Here is a 19421-nt window from a genome sequence, read left to right as displayed (position 1 = left end):
AACAGCATTAAAAACAGGACAAATTAGCTCTGCAAAATAAGACATCTTAACTCCTATCATTCACTCAAAATCACTTAAATAAATTCTGCTAAATCATATAGTGTTTGGATTAATCCTTGGAGTAAATGAATAGTTATAACAGTCATCAAAGAATATGAAGCTATCTTTTGGCATCATAAAATTAATGAACAAAATTTTTACTCTTCAGACCATATTTTCATTGAGTCATCAAAGAAGTAGAATGAATACTTTTGGAAAGATTGATCAAATTTTGTAGAGATGTCTTGAATTAATGCAGAGTTAAAGTTGTATTTTTTAAAACTTTAAAAATATCCTATTTTTTAACTTAAAAATATTTAGTTGAAGGATCTGGATAACAACAAAACAGAAACTTAAAAGTTAAAACTTTCCACAACTCTGGTATTTACTGTTAAAAATCCTCCAGGATATTTTGGGAGAAACAAATGCCTAAGTAGTTCAGAAATGAACATTTTCTCATGCATGGAAAACAACCAGATGTTTTCTTCCTGAAAAAAAAAAAGTTATCTTTTTTTGGAAAATGTTTGCTATCCTACCTAAATATCATTAATTGTACAATAACAATTGTTTTTTGGTAGTACCTTTAACGTTTTCCCCTAAATCAGCTACAAAATTATCACTTCTGCAGAACAGGATAGTTTCTAAAGGCCATTTCATAAGAAAATAGTTCCAGTCTAAAGAAGGATAAAGTATTATAAAATTCAAAGAAATGCAAGAGAAAAAAAAAAACAGAGTCTACAAAATTCAAAGAAATGCAAGAAAGAGAAAAAAAAAAGAGTCTACAAAAAATCTCTCTCATGTTTGAGCCTGTATGACACTCATAGTTTGTCCTACCCTGACTTTTATATTAGTTATAAATATCTAAATCGGCCATTTCTATGTATACATTTTCTTCTGTACAAATAATAAACACGATTTGTATTAACTGCCAAGAAGACAGAAAGGTTGAGAAACTTGCCCATGGTTATAGGAGGGCATTGTGAAAGCCAAGAACTGAATCTGAGCATAGTTTCAATTCTAAGTCATTCATTCTTCTGCCTTTTGGTAGTCCTGGATTAACTGGCATAAAGAATAAAAGATTATGTCAAGAAAGATGGACTTGCTAGAAAATGTGAAGGAGGTGAGAGGAACAGGGATTGTTTCATTGCCACAAAGATTTAGTGCCCTAGTATTAAATTTGGTGTTAAAAGAGAAGCCAATTGAGTAGGGAATATCGTATTTTCCATTGTGATAGTTCAGCTATGATAAAAGAAGATACTTGAAGATAAAAATAATGTTTTAAAACAGCTGTTTTCTTAATACTATGTGAATGATACAAAAACATTAAATCATAAGTTGTACCTTCAAGGAAAATAAATCTAGTATGGAAGAAAAAGCATAACTAAATTTTAAAAAGGATCTATAATTTTAAAAATGGTTCAAAAAAGCAATAAAAAGAATAGGCAAGATAACTGGGTAAAGATGACAATATTTAAACTGATTATTAAGATAAATATATCATTAAATTATAATATAAATTAATAACATAATTTATGATACATAAATTACATGTTATATAATAAAAACTATATATAAAAAAATATTATTATTTTATGATAAGATTAGGAGACTCCTTCCCATCTTACTAAAATAAAATAAGTCATTTTCCTTAAGGAAATAAAAATCATTTAATTAAATGTAATTTTAACATATCAATAATAGTGTTTTAGGACTCAAACTTCATTATATTGGAGAATTATATTAGACAACCAAATATAATTAAGCCAAAATTATTACATGGTTAGAGGCTTATTTTTCAGGTATACTATGTTTAAAATCCATAATAACATTGCATTGTTCATATATTTAGATAATTTCTGTAGAATACTGAATATTCTGTTCTTTGCATATATAACCATATGCTGATGTAATTCATATGAGAATACCAGATTTGCATGTTAGTAAAAACATGGTTTGTGAGTTTGTTTGTTTTATCTTTCCATTCCTCTGGGAAATAATTGTGGTCTTTTGCAAACGTGAAATAGCACAATTTCCTGTATTTTTGATGTTCTTCAAAAGACACCACACACTCTATAATTCAGTACAGATAGGATGCTGGCATTAAATGAAACTGTTATAGTTGTTCTCTGTGCTTTTTCTAATAATAATTTTGCCACCCCATTCTTCCTTGCCTACAATTTTTAAGCAGATTTAGGGGGAGTGTTTGTATGCCATATGAAATATAATCATAACCTTTAGAATTGAGTTTCTCCTTCAACTAATAGTCTTTAAAGTGGATCATTTAAGATTTTCCCCCTTAGCTTCTATATCCCTGTTTAATCATTATTTAACACCTCTACAGTCCTTTATCTGATCATCATTTCTCAAAATTCTTAAGCATGACAGCCTCCTGAAATACCCACTAAAAAGCCATATAGTTAATTTCTGCACAGGGAATGGACACAAGATTATTCTACTATAAATTGTCAGTCTCATCTTCCCAGGCTTGCAGAGACACACACACACAATGATGCTGTTCATTTACAAGTCCACATTTATTATAATGCACTATTTATCATTATTCAGGAAGCTGAGACTCTCCTGTCAAGAGACAGAAGTGTCAAATGAAGTCGGCACGTTCAGGAGATGTAAGCAAAGTCAGCTTTGGTTCAATAGGTATTTCTTTGTACTTAGGAACCTAACCCCATGTGCTTAGCAATAGGGTAGGTGCGATGGAGTTTTATAGATCTACCCAGTGAACATGTGGCAGGCACATGAATACAGTAAATCACATCATTTTTCATTGAATCTACTACTCAGAGAAATAATTTAAGGACAGCAATTTACTGAGGATTAACCACTGAGAAAGCATTTATTGAGAGCCTACTGCAGTCTTCATCCACAAATTAGGCAAAAATAGTCTTTGCAGCATATGTTACTTGGAGGACACTGTTCCTTCCTTCCTATGTAGGGCTCTTGTTATGAGGAATAAAGAAGACCCATTTGGGTCTCCTCTCATATTGTTTCATATGAAGGAACTTTGAGAAAGGCTTATATGCAACTATTTAAAGTATGTCTGGCAGAAAAATAGAAGAAGTGAATTCAATAATTTCACTTCTGTCCTGCCTCAAGAAAGACTCCCTTCAAGATTTTTTCTGTATAGCCACTGTTTTAAGTAATTCAATACTATACATGAAATTGGAAAGATAATTCTCTCAAATTCAGACTGGCCAACTTAAAGTTATTTAAGCAGACATGATCAGTCTAATGTCATTAGAAGTTAGGACTATTTAGCTATTAGAAGTAGGAAAGGGGGGAAAAAAAGAAATAGAAAAGGAGAAGATAAAAAATCAGACTTAATATAGGATTCTGTTTACAATTTTTTTAAAAGCCATAAAGTTTAAATACACCCTTACCATTATCACCCTACTTCAAGAATTAAACCCAACCACATCAACCCTAAAAGGAAAAATAAGAAATTTATTATTCAAGATTGCTTGATATGTAACAATTTCTACACTTCATATTGATTTCACAAAGGAATAAGAAAATACATTTAAAATAAATGTTTTTATTTTTTTTTGTCCTATCAAGCATATAAAAATTAAGACTGGAGAATCAAATAATGATTCTCTGAAACAAATATAAAAATTTTCTACTATAAATTACTGAATAGCAGAAAGGTTAGAAGAAGGACATTGGTGAAAATAACAGAGTAAGAACATCTAAAACTAATGCCCTCATAAAAAAAACGAGAACATGGCAAGAAATTATCAAAATTAACTTTTCAGAACTATGAAAATTAAGCTAAGGTTTACAATAACCCAGGGAGGACTTATTCAAGAAAAGCAACAATGAGTTCTGTGGTATTTAGATCCCCTGAGTTCCATCTCTAGCTAACCTGAAATCCAACAACCCATATCATGGTGAAAACCAGCAGCCTGGAGATCACTGGAGGAACAAAAACAGAGTTGAAACTTCTGTTAAACTCCATTTCCAGAGAACCACTATCAGTTGACCTATTTGGCGGTTTCTGCAAGACCTTCCTTGTAAGGCTGTCTTCATTTGACCTGTGATAGAACTTCCCCAATGCAAAAATCTTTTCCCGTGAGAGTATTTGTTAAAAGCAAATACAGGCCTTTGTTTAACTTCATGGCTGCCTGAGGAAGTGGATCACAATCGAAGCAAATAATAGATGGACCAAAAGCTTAAAAAGAAAAGCTAGGGGATAAGATGTCCACAGTCTCTTTGAAAAGATCTAACCTATTCCTGAGAATCTAGAGGGTCATTTCCATACATAAGACTGCACACATGTTCAGCACTATGTGCCTCCTCAAGAAAGACTTAAGAAGGCCCTAAGCTATTTCTTATTTCTGCTTGAACTTGAAACTCTTCACGAGCAGGAAGTGAAGTCTAAGGCAGAGCTAGTAATTGTCAGCTGAGTACTGAAGCAAAGCCTTAACATGCACACAGAGCCTCTTAGCAAAGACTGAGATTTATTGGTTCTGGGTTCGTAAGGAAATTTGCATTGAATCATTAGTTCACCACTAAGCTAATTGACAGAGACATCAGCAGCCACACATGATAAATAACATAGACTCTACAGAATTAGTTTAGAAAGTCATTGAACAAACAGTAGGGGATAAATGAAGCTTTATAGGAACAGAGTTTTTGTATACTATGAAATTAAGTTGTTATAAATAAGATGTTAATTGTGATCCTCATGACAATCACTAAGAAAATAACTCAAAAACACAGTTTTAAAAAAGGAGGAGGAATTTAAATGGCACATTAGAAAATATCTATTTAACACAAAGAAAGCAGTCATGAAGAAATAGAGGGAAAAAACAGACATAAGACATTAGATAACAAACAGAAAGTTATGATGGGAAGAATGATGTGCTTTCTGAATGAGATTATATACTAGTGGGAGTCGATGAAGCAAAGAGATATACAAATGCTATAGGAGCAAGGTCTTTGTCTTTTTCCAAATTACTCCATCTTTTGCCTTGATCTGCATTGACTTTTTAAACCAACCAAGAGGGGCGCCTGGGTGGCTCAGTCATTAAGTGTCTGCCTTCGGTTCAGGTCATGATCCCAGGGTCCTGGGATCGAGCCCCGCATCAGGTTCCCTGGCAGGTGGGGAGCCTGCTTCTCCCTCTCCCACTCCCCCTGCTTGTGTTCCCTCTCTTGCTCTGTCTCTCTCTGTCAAATAAGTAAATAAATAATCTTTAAAAAAAATAAAATAAAATAAATAAACCAACCAAGAAATCCTTTGAGAATAAATACACCATCTTCCGATATTCTGCATGTGGTGAGAGACAGATGGAAAAGTACCTTTCAAAACCTTAGAATAAGGAGTAAAGGAGAATAATGGTGCAACTTCCACATAAAACCTTCACTAATGATTTCATTAGAGCCTCCTACCTAATGTTTATCCCAGGCTGATTATTGATCAGAAAACAGTTTGAGAGAAGACAGGGAAGATAAGGAGAAGGAGGAGAGGAAGGGCAGGGCAGAGGAGACAAAGACAATGATTCCTAATGAAAGAGAGGGAAAATATATATTCTCTAGCCTGGCTTCAGGCTTTCAACAGTAAAATCATAGACTATAATTCAAGTTTTGTTTCTTGTTTCTTATTTCTTTCTTACTTGAGTCCATCACACTAGTCAAACAAGCCCTCAATGCACACTTTGCACTTCCTCACATCTTCTCTCCTATTTTGACATTTCTTTTCCTAAAATGCTATTCTTCTCTCCCATATAAAAAGTGTCTTTTCTTTGAGATGTCTTTTATTCTTTAGATCCTACCTTCATTAATCTTTTCCAGGTGGGCTCTGCTCAAAATGATATCTCTACATTTGAAGGTACATTCATTTCAGTTATCATTTATTACTTTTTGTCTTAATTCTGATCTGAGCATGTCAGGTTCAGATGAATATACCAATGGCTTGAACTTCAATGGGTTTATCTCAACAGATGAAATCTGGAAGTAAGCAGTGCAAGGACGATCTAGAGTAGGGATCATTAAACTACAGCCCTTTTATGGAAATACAGTCATATCCATTCATTTACATATTGTCTATGACTGCTTTCACACTGCAATAGCAGAGTTGAGTAGTTGCAACCCCTTATGGGAAAAGGTTGGTTTAGACACACCACAAGGTCATCAAGGACTCAAGCTTCCCCCACTTTCTACTCCTACCTATCCTCAGTAACAAGCTTTTACCCTCACAGCCTTTCAGATTTCCAAAGCCTGCTTTATTTCTAGTCAGTTCCAGCCATTAGGTTCATATATCAAAGAGTAAGATGGAGAAACAGAAAGGGGGAAAAATAATAATTGAATGAATTATTTCCCTTTATAGACTATCTAGAAGTCCCAGCATATGTGCTAATATCTTTTTGACCAGAACTTATAACCACTTCTAGTGGAAGAAGGCAAGAAATAAGTCTTTTAGCTAAACATATTGCTACACTTGACAATATAAGGGTTCTGTAAAGAAGGAAAAGGAAAGACAGATATTGTGTCAGCAATTAGCAAACTCTATCATAATTAGGAATTGTTTGATTTTAAGAAACACCCAGTCAAACTAGCTTAAGTTAGTATTTAATGAAAGAATTCAAAGGAATCTCATGGAATCCAAGGGCGAATGTCTTATCTGGTCTTATGAAGGAGAGGAACTAGAAATTAGACAGGATGTTCCTTTCCTTCTTTCCTCATCTTTCCTGGGCCATTTGGTCACCCTGCTCTTTTGGCTCTCTAATTCTCCCTCTGGATACCAGATTTCACTGCAGAAGCAGATTCAATCCAAAATTCTATGCTTTTCTTTGAATATGATAACAAATGTCCTTTAGCCTTGACTTTGTTTCTTTTTTTTGATCTACACCTATCCTCAGTAACAAGCTTTTACCCTGAATACCATGATTAGAGTCTCTGAGTCACAAATTAAGATTCATGAAAGATAGAAACTCATTGGTATAACTTTGGTCACTTTTCTACCTATGATTAGATCAGTTGTGGACTGTTGATGGTTTCATGTGGGCTAGCAAACTCTCCAGGCTCTAGGAGGTAAATTCTCTGAGAAGGAGTATGTGAGAGGCATAAAGATGACAGGTATCTGGTGCCTAGCTTCTACATGCTTATCTTTTATAATCATATACTGCCAAAAATACCTTATACTATTGGTGATATGTTTAATCTTTTTGAGTGGGCATGTATGGCACCCATTGAGGATTCTGTTTTTCAATTGGAAGATTACCCCTGTGGAACAAAGAAGAGAATAAAAAGAGTATGTTCCCTCTATATTATTCATTATTCTTCCAACATTTTCTAAAGGGCAATAAGCCGGTCCCCAAATACATCGTGTAAAACCAGTTTCTTTTCCACTTAAGAAATAATGGGATCTTCAGAAGTGATGAGATCTTAGAGGCAGAAAACTAGTGGCCAATATAAGACCACTGACGCAATCAGAAATTGGCCAAAAAAAGCAACCTGGGCACATTTAGGCAAGGACTTCTCCAAGTATAAGATTTACACATTTTTCTCCCCCAGTCCAATTATAACTTGTCTGAAGACAAAAACCATACTTTATATTTACTTATATGTATTATAGTATGCATTTAGAAAAGTAAGAAATAGTATTTATCAGGTATATAAGAAATCTGAAGAAAAAACCCTCTATTATTAGACTATTGTTATTCTCTGTATTCATTTCACAGAATACATTACCCACAAGACATTGTGTTCTCATAATGTTTCTTTTTTATCCATAATCTCCAAACTCCACTTGGAAAGAAAAAAAACAATACTGCTATTCTCGTATATGAAGTGTAATTATATCTCCAGTTCTTCCTTCATCTTTATTATTATTATAAATAAAACCAAGAATACTTCAAATGCCATTTTATTTTCCTTGGTAGGTATTTTCCTAGTCATGTATTTACTTGTCATATATTTTCCTATTGTGCCTACCTCTACATAGCAAAAAGCTATTCCAGTGATTTCAAGAAAAGCTAGCTTTACATAGTGGGTTCAGGGTTGTGGGGAAAGGTAAGAGACATTTGATCCTAACTGAAATATATTTTATAATTCCTTTAGAAGCTACAGTAAGGATATTTTGGGGTTTTTTTCCATATTTAATGCACTTCTATTTATTTGATTTATTTTAATTCCAATTAGTTACCATACAGTGTTATATTAGTTTCAGGTGTGCATAGAGTAATTCAACAGTTCCATACATCACATGGTCCTCATCACAAGTGCCCTCCTTAATCTCCTTCACCTATTTCATCCATCCCCCAACCTCCCTTCCCTCTGGTTACCATCACATTGTTCTCTATAATTAAAAGTCTGTTTCTTGGTTTGAATCTCTCTCTCTCTCTCTCTCTCTCTCTCATTTTTTTCCTTTGCTTGTTTGTTTTGTTTCTTAAAGTCCACATATGAGTGAAATCAGATGGTAGTTGTCTTTCTCTGTCTGACTCATTTTACTTAGCATTAGACTATAGTAACGTTTAAAACAGAGTGAAAGCTATTACAGAGCTTGAACAGTTACGTGAGACTTCTTTCACCTTTTAAATACAGTGTACTCATAAAGCTATAATGAATCTGACTAGGTTAATTATTTTTTTAAGTTTTGGGTTTGACTTTGCTTTGATGTTTGTTTTTGACATCTATAGTATTTATAGAAAAGAACTGCAAAAATGAATTCATGTTTTTTTTATGAGTTACCTTTTGTGGCAACCATCTGAAAGTCTGAAATGGAATCTTCTGAACTTTTTAACTTCAAAATTGTAGCAATATCTGACTATGAGATGTCATATATCTGTTATTAACCAATTACGTAGGTTTGATATTCGTTCATTCTCTGTGGAAAAAAATAGGATACCTTCTGTGGTTTTCATAGGTTCTACAAGGTTATTAAGGAAAAACAAGAACATACATTTTTAAAAAGACAGTTTATCAACATATACTATATGTTATGATTTTGGAAAGGCTTTCACACTCCCTTAATATGAATTGCATGGTGGGAATAGCTAACTTAAATAGATATTACAAGTGCAAAAAAAAAAAAAAAGTGTTTTCCATCCTACCTCATGACCTTGCTTCACTCCTATGACCAATGACAATGGCCTTGTCTTGATGATGATATTTAGCTTACTTTGATCCTTACAATGCACAAGAAACACTTTCATCATTGACATTGATTTGTTATATATTAGACTTTTTGATGAAATGGAGGGATAAATCCCTCCTTGTTCTATTAGTATGATGGCATGGCATTACAAATTACATGTTTGTTTTCTAGTAAAATATAAATGACACTAGAGAAAGCAATTTATCCTAAAACCATAGTATAAACTCCTATATTTTCAAAGAACAGATATAATCAAGTTGATAAACCATGAACCAGGCTTATTTAAATGAGTTGTCTTTTGGCATATGGAAAGAATTATTTTCTGTTATGAAAATCAAACAAGCTGTTAGTGAATCACAGAAGACAAATACAGAAAATTGCCTGGTGAAATCACATTTCAGGAGGATCCATTGCCCATAGCAATGATAAAAGAACAACTGGAATATCAGAAAGAAATGTGTCTGTGTTAGTAATAGAGAAAACAAAATCTCCTTTCCTAATATTGTTCTGAACAAATTAAATATTAATCATGCCAATAAGATAAGTGTTTGAATAACTGAAATACCTATAGTCCTGCCAAAATCCCACAAAATTAAAATTGTGTTTTCAGGAGTACTGGTGGATTAGATACTCTGGCTGCTCCTGTTATTGCAAACAACTAAAAATGCTATATAAAATATTTTTTCTAATATCTTAAAACACATTAATGAACTGACAAAAGCATTGAGAAATACAAAGGGGTTAAAAAAGAAAAGTTTTATTTCAGAGAAGTAAGCAGAGCACTAAAACTTATTTACATATTGAGAGAGCTTTTGCTGATCAAGAGAAATTCAGCTTTAGTTTTCATAAGTTTTAAGGAAATGAATGCCTAGAGAAAGTTCAAGAAACATCCAAGGTGGAGAGACTACTAGAAAACTTCCAAGATATTCCTGGAAATTCCAAGTACTACCTTCAATGTAAAGGTGAGTTAGAAATAATCCTGGACCCCAAATGTTTACCATGGAAGATTTTAAGAAAATTCCCCAAGTGAAAACTTAAAGCTGAGTTTAGAGTGGTCTCCCCTGAAAATTTGTAACCATGTGAGCCTTCCCTCAGTTTGCAACCAGTGTAGTTCAAAACACTGCTAGGTAAGAGTTTGATTAAAAGTGGTCATAGAGGCACCTAGGTGGCTTAGTCGGTTGAGTGTCCAACTCAATTTCAGCTCAGGTCTTGATCTCAGGATCCTGAGATTGAGCCTGCGTTGGGCTCTGTGCTGAGTGTAGAGCCTGCTTGAGATTCTGTCCCTCTCCCTCTGCCTCTCCCCACAACTTGCCTGTGCATGTACACTCTCTCTATTAAAAAAAAAAAAAAAAAAAGGTGGTCATGGAAACAAAACAAATGAACATGGGGGGAAAAAAGAGAGAAGCAAACTATAAAACAGATTCATAACTATAGAGAACAAACTGAGGGTCGCTGGAGGGGGGTGGGCAGGGAGATGGGTTAAATGGGTGATGGGTATTAAGGAGAGCACTTGTGATGAGCACTGGGTTGTATGTAAGTGATGAATCACCAAATTCTACGCCTGAAACTACTATTATACTGTGTGTTAACTAACTGGAATTTAAATAAAAACTTGAAACAAACAAACAAAAATGGCCATGGATTGGAAATGCCTCAGACCCCTAGAAGGGGAACGACTTTACTGAAGAAAATCATTAGCGGAGGAAAAACTTTTACATAAGGTCTCAATACTTAGTGCACAAAATATTCAAGAAATAGAAGCACTCCATCAAAAGTAACAAACATACAAAGAAACAAGATACCATGAAGAAAAACAGCAACAGGTCTTCAAAACACTTGACCTGTTGGAATTATCACATATAAAATACCATGCAATTGTGTTTTCCACAATTTAAAGAAATGATATAATTTTAGAAGTGTAAAGCAATGACATAATAGAATGACAATGGAACAAAAGAAAAACTTTTAAAATTAGCAAATATATTTGAAATGTAAACAAGTAGAAGTTCTAGAAATAAAAAGTGTATTAAAGTAGACAATAAAAAAATCAATGAATAAGTTTAATAGAATAGCTGAAGACAGAAGTAGGAAATTCCAAAATACATCTGAAAACAACAATCCAGAAGTCCAAAGATACGGAATTTTAAAAATTGAGTTTGAAAAACATGGACCAAATGATAAAGTTTAACTTATATCCCATTGGAGTTGCATAAGGAGAGAAAGAAGAGAAGAAAGCAGAACAGTTTTTTTAAGGTTTTGTTTATGTATTTGACAGAGAGAGAGAGAGAGCACAAGCAGGGGGAATGGCAAGTAGAGGGATAGGGAGAAGCAGACTCCCTGCTGAGCAGGGAGCCTGATGATGTGGGGCTGGATCCCGGGACCCTGGGATCATGACCTGAGGTGAAGGCAGATGCTTAACCAACTGAGACACCCAGGAGCCCCCAGAAATGTTTTTTTTTTTAATTTTATTTATTTATTTGACAGAGAGAGACACAGTGAGAGAGGGAACACAAGCAGGGGGAGTGGGAGAGGGAGAAGCAGGCTTTCCGCGGAGCGGGGAGCCTGATGCGGGACTCGATCCCAGGACCCTGGGATCATGACCTGAGCCGAAGGCAGACGCTTAACAACTGAGCCACCCAGGTGCCACCCCCCCCAGAAATAGTTTTAAGAGTAATGATGAGAAATTTCTAGAAAAGTTGAAAATCACCAATAAGATTCAGGAAAGCCAGTACATTACAATTAGGATAAATAAAAAGAAAGCCATATCCAATGACACCACAGTAAAAGTGGAAAACACAGAGACAAAGAGAAAATTTTAAAACAGAAAACACAGATTGCTTCAGAGGAAAAATAATTCGACTGATGCTAATTTACCAATAGTAACAATAGGAAGAATACAGTGAAATAATATCAATGTACTAAAAAAAATAATCATCAATATCAAATCAGATACATGGCAAAAAAAAAAAAATCTAAAGGCTGCACATCAGGTGAAAGGGAAATGATCCAACATTAAATATTTGAGACACAAAAAGGAATGAAAAGAGGAAATGGCAACTATGTGAACAAAACAAAACAAAGACTGACTGCATACAACATTAATAATTACAACTTGATAAATAGAAAAGATAGATAAAGTACAAGACAAAAAATAGCATATAAATCCAGAGAGTTCATGAAATAGAAAAAGTTTTTCCAACTCTTATATCATTTGTGAGGCTAAGGATATTGATTAGCCTTAGAATTTGATGAATTAAAAAATCACTAATAGAAACAGTTAAAGAATGTCAATTCTCTTACAATTCCATAAGGGCTTATATATCAGTCAAGTTCCCAGCATATTAGAATAACTTGAAGGGGGTTACTAATAAGACTATTGTAAGGGAACAAGTGTACTGTTGGCAAACCTAAAGGGGGAGTTCAATATTTTGGGCTATCACCACCTCTTGACCCAGAGGGATGACGGGAGGAAGCAATTATAAGAATCTTCAAGGAGAAAAGCATGCAGAGATGGCTTTCTGGAGAGGAATTATAAATATGGATAAGGCAACAAAGTCAACCTGAAATGACCACACAAAGTAATAAATACCCTAAATCCCTCTCCTTTCTGCCATCACTGTCCTGCTAGGGTTCATTGTTAGCTAAATCTTACTAAGTAACAGATGGCAAAGGAACACATTGATATAATCCATACCTGTCAATCTCCCAAGGCTGAGACTGTGATGGAGTAAGACAATGGATGTGGAAAGCAAATAAATTTCTAGGTTTCATATATGAACAAGCTTCACTGCAGCATTTTTGTGGTAGCAGACTATTGGAAACACAGATAGTTAAAATATAGTGGGCACACACCATGAAATTCTAGGAAGCCCTTAGAAGGCAGATCACATGTACCATGAGCAACAAGATAAATTATATAGTAATCATGCTGAGTTAAAAAAAAAATGTAAGAGAGAGATATCTGGTGCAGCCACTCCAGAAAACAGTATGGAAGTTCCTCAAAAAGTTGAAAATAGAGCTACCCTACAACCCAGCAATTGCACTACTAGGTATTTATCCCAAAGATACAAATGTAGTGATCCAAAGGGGCACCTGCACCCCAATGTTTATAGCAGCAATGTCCACAATAGCCAAACTGGAAAAAGCCGAGATGTCCATTGACAGATGAATGGATAAAGAAGAGGTGGTATATATCTACAATGAAATACTATTCAGCCATCAAAAAATGAAATCTTGCCATTTGCAATGATGTAGATGGAACTAGAGAGTATTATGCTAAGCAAAAAAAGTCAAACAGAGAAAGACAATTATCATATGATCTCACTCATATGTGGAATTTAAGAAACAAAACAGGATCATAGGGGAAGGGAGGGAAAAATAAAACAAGACAAAATCAGAGAGGGAGACAAACCATAAGAGACTCTTAACTATAGGAAACAAACTGAGGGTTGCTGGAGGGGAGAGGGGTGGGGGATAGGGTAACTGGATGATGGACATTAAGGAGGACACATGACGTAATGAGCACTGGGTATTTTATAAGACTGATGAATCACTGAACTCTATCTCTGAAACTAATAATACATTGTATGTTAATTATTTGAATTTAAATTAAAAACAATTTGCAAAAGGTAAAAAAAAAAAAAAAAGATAGAGATTTCTAGTTCAATAACATATACCTAAATTGAAAATACATGCATACAGAGCTACAATCCACACTTGGTAAGTCCATATGAAAACAAAATATTCATAGGGATTTGGTATAACATGAGGGAAAAATAAGGAAAAACAAATAAATATGTAAATATGTATGTAATACAAGAGAGGGCCTGGTATGCAAGCATTGATGATAATGATGATGTGCCATGAATTGAGGATTATAGTTAATTCAGTGAGAAACGATACTTGATAAATCTAAAAGAGAGTAAGAAAAGAGAAACATTTTTTTGGAAATAAATCTATCTATGATTAGAACAAATATAAGGATATATATATAATATTAACTATAAAATAGGGATACTAAATTATGATAAAGGTTTTAAAAGTTTTGATTCTCCAGGAAAATAAAATAATTCTAACATAGTATAGACTGAATAAACATAGCTTCTGAATATACAAAGTAAAAATTGAAAGAACAAGAGAAATTGACAAATCCAGAATCATCCTGGTAGATTTTGACACATCTAATTTACTGATTAAGCAGAAAAAATTAAATCAACTGTAATATGGAGGATGTAAACAAACACCTATAGATGATCTAACACACACATATATAACAATGCACCCCAGAGTTGCAGAACACATATTATTTTCAGGCTTACATAGAGGATTTCCCATTCTGGTAATGATGGGCTGTCTTGTAGTAGACCAACCCTGACAAAATGTCAAATCTATCTGTTAGAAGACATTCAAGAGATACTAATCTAGTGAGGATTTAATGAACAAAGATCTGGAAAGAAGTGGAAAATGAGCCCACTTCAGCCTCATTCATTCCCATTTTTTGCCTCAAGGTGTTTGCTGATTTGCTAAGCACGACTTTTTAGTAGTCTTAAAGGGCTATAGAGCAACAGCTAGAGTGCTGAGATTTCCATGGAGGAAAAAGTCGTAGTAAAGACCTCATGCTTTCAGCTTCGAATTCCTAAGAGGTTACTTTCTAGGAGTGGAAATGAACCAGAAATAGACCAGATACCATAAGTCTAAAGCCCAGTCTATAATTAGTTTTTTTTTTTTTCTGGAGGACAACATAACATCCAGAGACTCCTATTACCCCTAAAATTTTTCACACAATCTGTTCAGCATTGCTAAATATCAAAGTATCAGGACACAATACCAAATTATCACGCACCAAGATGAAAACCAAAGTAGAAAAACTCTTACAGGTCACCCACATTTTAGAGTTATCAGAAACAAATCAGGGTCACCTAGCTGGCTCACTTATTAGAGCATGTGATTCTTGATCTCAGGGTTGTGAGTTCAAGCCCCACATTGGGTGTAGAGCTTAATAAAAAAATAAATTTAAAAAAAACATATATACCTCAAAAACAAATCAAATATACTTATGTCTTCTCTTAAACAAATAAAATATTAATTTGGAAAATTATATTTGATAACTGGAAACTATAAAAACCTGAATATGTATTCTAGAATAGATATATACAAACTTGAAATAAAGTTGAATGGATGTAGTTAACAGATTAGAAACAGCTGAAGCAACAGGCAACTGGGTGGCTCAGTTTGTTAAACATCCAACTGTTGATTTCAGCTTAGGTCATGATCTCAGAGCCATGATCTCAGGGTCATGATCTCAGGGTTGTGAGATCAAGCCCAGTGTGGAGCCCAGCATTGAGTCCAGTGTGGAGCCCAGTGTAGAGCCCAGCATTGAGCCCTATGCTCAGCAGGAGTCTGCTTGAGATTCTCTCCCCCAGGACCCCTCTAAATAATAAATAAATCTTTCTAAAAAAAAGAGGCAGCTGATGAGAAAACTAATGAAATGAAAGATAGGGCAGAAGACAATAAACACACCAAATCTTAAAGAGAAGAAAGGATGAAAATATTTTTTAAAAAATAGAGGAATTATAGGAAACATAGTAAAAAATTTCATTATGCAATTAGAACCCCAGAAGAAGAGAGAGTTAATGAAACAGAAATGATAACTAAAGAAATAATGGCCAAGAATGATAAAATCCACCAAGGTATAGATCCAAGAAGTTCTACAAACCACTATAAGAAAATGTACATCATAGTAAAACTGTTGAAAACGAAAATGTTAAGAGCAGTCAAGAAACAATAAATATTATCTTCAAAAGACTAATAATAAGACCGGAAATTTGTTTCTCAACAACAAAGCAAGGAAGTCAGAGTCAACATAATATTTTCAATTTCCTAGTAGAGAATAAATACCAAGATAGTGAAAATATTCACCAAAATTAAGGTAAAATAAGGACATTTTCAGAGAAACAAAAACTAAGAAAATATATCATCAATAAACTCAAACTAAAGAAATCATTAAAGGAGGTTTTTTAGGCAGAAGGAAAATGATCCATAGAAAGTATAGAGATGCAAGAAGGAATTCAGAGGTTAAAAAAAAAAAAAGGTAAATATGTGAGTAAATCTAAATAAAGATGAACAATAATATTACCTTTTGGAAATACATTTACAATCATAATATATAACAAATTGTACTTTAAAGCAAGAAACATTTCCAGAAATAATGAGGGCATTTTACAATATAAACATACATGTTATCAAATATATATATATGTATATGTAAAATTCATCAAGGTGTAGATTTAAGAAATTTGAACATATGTATCATGTTAAATAGTATCAAAAAATATGATGTCCCTAGAAATAAATCTAATAAAAGATGTGTGTTATTTATAGAGAAACTTATAAAGCATTACTAAAAGTCATTAGAGAATTAAATAATCTGGAAATGTACTATATTCCTGGATTGGATGACAATATTATAAAGATGGCACTTTTCCACAAGTTAGTCTATAGAGTCAAAGATATTTCCAATCAAGACATTTCAAATCAAAATCACAACTTAGGAGGCAATGGAAGGGATGTCACAAGTTAATCTTATAATATACTGAAGAGCAAAGATCTATAAACAGCCAAGACATTCTGAAGTAGAGCAAGGTGAGAAGATTTGATTCACAAGATAAAATTCATTATACCTTAAATGATGGCATTTTTGTATTGGCGCAAAAATGGATACATTGACCATAGAGTAGAGATCCCAGAAATAAGCCTACATATTTATGACTGAGCAGCTATCACAGATGCCTGGGACAAGAAAACAGACAATTTGATCAATGACACCTGGACATTTGGGGATCCACGTGGGGAATAAATGTGACATTGGACCCCTACCTGAAAACATCCACAAATATTGTTTTGTAAATGCAAGTGTAAAAGGCAAAATTTTGAAAGACAGACAGTGTAGTTCATTCTGAAGGGGAAGGGACGGGAAAGATTTCTTAAACAAGGTACAATAAATGAAAGCAAAAGGGAAATATTGATAAATTTGATGACTTAAGAGCTTCTTCTCATCAAGATATCATTTAATGAAAAGATAAGCCACAAACTGGGAGAAGCTATTTATAACACATTAGTACTTAGATATATAAAGAACATCTACACATCAATAAGAATAAAAAATAATATATATTAAAGCAATAATAAAATAGCACTTAACACTCACCACCTCAAGCATCAGAAAGGATGAAGAACAAAGAACCATTATTTAGTGTCAGTAGGAGAATATACTCTTGAACGACAACAAAAATCAAATTACAAACATATACAATATAATTTAATTTCATTCCTATAAACTTCAAAAATTTAAAAAACTAGGTCATATATTACCTAGGGCAATAAACATATGTAGAGAAACCATAAAGAAAACCAAGGTATAAGGTAATGATTAAAGCACAACTCAGGTAATGATTGCCTCTAATGGAGGTAATTTCCCCTAGGGAATTGAAAAATAATGGTAATGTTCCTTTTCTTAAACTTGGTTCAAAGTATCATTATTCTTGATATCTGACATCTATTTTATAAATAATCCTTTGTAACTATTCAAATAGTTAATAAGCACAATTTTCAAGAAGAGTTTTGATATCCTTGTAGACAGATTCTAAGTAGCTATAACAGTTTGCCAGTAATTTCCCAGAAATGGTATATTGGCTTCACAGCCTGGACAGAATATTTCATATTTGGAACTGAGCAATTTCTGGCAGCGCCAGCCCTTTTGTAACCTTATTTAGCATATTATTGGCAGAAGGCTATAATTGCTAATCAAGAGAAAGTCTTTCTGATGGATCTTGGAATGTCCAATAATTAGGCAAGAATTACCGTGAATTTTTTTTTTAAAGATTTTATTTATTTGACAGAGAGAGACACAGAGAGAGAGGCAACACAAGCAGGAGGAGTGGGAGAGGGAGAAGCAGCCTTCCCACTGAGCAGCGAGCCTGACATGGGGCTCGATCCCAGGACCCTGGGATCACGACCTGAGCCAAAGGCAGACGCTTAATAACTGAGCCACCCAGATGCCCCTACCATGAATTTTTAAAGAAATGTATCCACAAAGGAGAACAACCCTCTCTGCATAAAGTAAATTCTAACAGGGTATCCTAGAACCCAAATCTATGGGATATTACAGCACTGCCTTATGGAGATAGATGTCTGAATTTAATTTTATAAAGTAAAGAAGCCTCCCTTTTAGCTAGCTACTTAACAGTGGACACAATTTTTCAATTTTGTGTTATACTAAAACTCAGATGAAAAAGAGAAGTGATCCTTTCTGTATTAAAGTTTCTGCACCAGAAGTTGGCTGAAGGCCTCCTATGGAGGAGAGGCAGAACTAGTCCCTGACAAAGTGATATGACTTCAGAATTCTCTGTCCCCCAAAACATATTCTGTATAGCTTGCTGCTACCCAAATTTCTCATCCCATATTTAATATCTCTACTAAAGGTGTCAGTCATCCCTTTGCATGAATGAGTTTATAATACCCTTTCCTGAGAGAAGTAAATCACAGGGTGAGCCACTTGTAGAGAAGAGGAAAGACTCTTTAGTCCAAAATCATCAGAATTCACAGCTGAGGACAGCAGGGAAGCATAGGGTATATCAGTGCTGAAAGAGTTGCCACAGAAGGGAGAAACAGGTACGGAAGTGTTTCTTGGAACTTGCAAGCAAATTTCAACAACCTTGCTATCTATCACATTCCAACATTCATTAAAGATTCTTCTAAACTCTACCTTCCCTGAGGGAAGCAGCCACAAAAGCGTGCTGTAGTGCAAAGAGTGAAAAGAACTACTTTCACCTTTGACAAAAATCCATGAAGCGACTGCCAAAAACCCAGGATTTTGGTTGACAGATAAAGGAAATGAGTTGTATTTTCTTAAATATTATTTGTTTAGCTGACCTGTGAAGGATGTGTTTTTTTTTTTCTTTTAGATCGATGTATTTCCATGAAAAGCTCAGTTTGTGATATCAACTTGCCCATTTAAAACTTACCTTGAGCATTCAAATTGGCAAAGAAGAAGTCAAACTTACTCTTCACAGATGACATGATACTTTATGTGGAAAATCCAAAAGACTCCACCCCAAAATTGCTAGAACTCATACAGGAATTCAGCAACATGGCAGGATATAAAATCAATCCACAGAACTCAGTTGCATTTCTATACATTAACAATGAGACAGAAGAAAGAGAAATTAAGGAATTGATCCCATTTATGATTGCACCAAAAACTGTAAGATAC

Source organism: Halichoerus grypus, chromosome 4 (genome assembly GCF_964656455.1).
Source record: "Halichoerus grypus chromosome 4, mHalGry1.hap1.1, whole genome shotgun sequence".
Taxonomy (NCBI): domain Eukaryota; kingdom Metazoa; phylum Chordata; class Mammalia; order Carnivora; family Phocidae; genus Halichoerus; species Halichoerus grypus.
This window is presented reverse-complemented; position numbering follows the sequence as displayed.